Here is a 2227-nt window from a genome sequence, read left to right as displayed (position 1 = left end):
AACTGAACTAGAACTGAACTAGAACTGAACTAGAACTGAACTAGAACTGAACTAGAATTGAACTAGAACTGAACTAGAACTGAACTAGAACTGAACTAGATCTGAACTTTCCTAACTTTTCTATACGAAAAGTGTCTTGATCAAAGCTGTCTGGAACACTTTCCTATATGAAAACTGTCTTGAACAAGACACTTTTGTATACGAAAACTGTCTTGAACAAGACACTGTCTTGAAAAAAACACTTTTCTATACGAAAACTGTCTTGAACGCTTTCCTATACGAAAACTGTCTTGAACAAGACACTATTCTGTGAGAAAACTGTCTTAAATAAAACACTTTTCTATTCGAAAACTGTTTTGAACAAGACACTTTCCTACACGAAAACTGTCTTGTATAAGACACTATTCTATAGAAGAAATCTGTCTTAATAAGACTGTGCTCTGTAAGAAAACATTCTTAACAAGACTGTGTTCTGTAAGGAAACTGTCTTGAACAAGATACTTTTCTAAAGAAAAAATACCCTTTTTTACAAAAAAGTTATACTCCTAATGAACTTTTAATTATCCAATTATTTAACAGAAAGCATGACAAAAAAATCCTTAACAAATTGCAATAAAAAGCAAAAATCGAGTTATAGTTATTAACTACACAAAAAAATGCTTTTAAAAGAAATATAAACCAGAGCGTATGATTGATATTAATTCATAGAAAAATAAAAAAACCATAAAAAAAACAATATTGCAGCTTTTAAATTTATTTGAGAAATAAATTAAAATATTTAGCAATTAAATTGTTACACTTGAATGGTTCTTTTAAAATGAAGTTTATCAAATTTAACAAATTAAACAATTAAAAAAATTGTTTATCCAAAATGACAATTGAATTAAAAAGAAATTTATGAATTGCCTTATTCATGAACATTTATCAAAGGTTTATAAAACACATTTTGCATGAAAATTTTATTTATAAACTATTGATAAAAGTTTACGAATAAGACTCAAAATATTTAAAGAAAATATAAAGTAATATTAATCACACGCCCTAAAGTATGCAGTTAAATAAAATACAATAAATAGCCTTAATAGCTGCAATATAAAATAACTGTTGATATTTAGCTCTTAATGTACATATTTTAATAATATGCTCCCATATATTTTAATGATTATACAACCATTATTCTTTGCAATTTTTCTTTAAGGAAAGAAAAATTTACATTCTGTCTTGCATTTTAAAAAATAAGCAAAATAATAAGAATAAAATTGTTTTGATTTTATAACTTACTCTCATACAAGAAGCTATTTCTGCATGCGCCTTTAATGTTGCAATCTATTTTTATTTAAATATATTTAAAAAGAAAATATTTATAATTTTTTTAAAATAATAAAAACTACAGACAACAGAGATAGTTAAAAAGAAAAAAAAAAACAATTTTAAGATTTTATGCTTAAGATTTTTTCCATCTTTTGTACATAAAATAGTATTCAACAGAAACAAAAAAATATGCAAAATATTATATTATAGTTTAAGTATAATATCTTATTAAATCTTTTAAGGAGATTTAATTTTGTAAAATCTCAAAAAGTATCTTCAACAATATCATTATAAATATCAAAAAGAATTTCTTTGAAATGTAAATTAGTTTAAAAACAACAACACTTTGAAGAAAATTTAACAATTATTTTATGAATTAAATATTAATCATACGCTCTAGGTTAAAGAAACTAGATTTATTATAAAGAATTTTAATATAAAGAATGGCTTAATAAGAAAGTTTTAATAAAGAAAAACTGTTTTCCTATAGAAAAGTATCTTGTTTAACACAGTTTTTCTGTAGGAGACTGTCTTGTTCAAGATAGTTTTCTAATAGAAAAGCGTCTTATTCAAGAGAGTTTTCGTATAGAAAAGTTTCTTGTTCAAGATAGTTTTCTTAAAGAAAAGTGTTTTGTTGAAGACAATTTTCTTATTGAAAAGTGTCTTGTTCAAGACAGTTTTTCGTATAGAAAAGTGTCTTGTTCAAGGCAGTTGTTCAAGTTGTTCAAGACAGTGTCTTGTTCAACACAGTTTTTCGTATAGAAAAGTGTCTTGTTCAAGACAATTTTTCGTATAGAAAAGTGTCTTTTTCAAGACAGTTTTTCGTATAGAAAAAAGTGTCTTGTTCAAGACAGTTTTTCGTATAGAAAAAAGTGTCTTGTTCAAGACAGTTTTTCGTATAGAAAAAAGTGTCTTG

The sequence above is a fragment of the Lucilia cuprina genome, chromosome 5 (assembly GCF_022045245.1).
Source record: "Lucilia cuprina isolate Lc7/37 chromosome 5, ASM2204524v1, whole genome shotgun sequence".
Taxonomy (NCBI): Eukaryota; Metazoa; Arthropoda; class Insecta; order Diptera; family Calliphoridae; genus Lucilia; species Lucilia cuprina.
Note: the sequence above shows the minus strand (reverse complement) of the source record.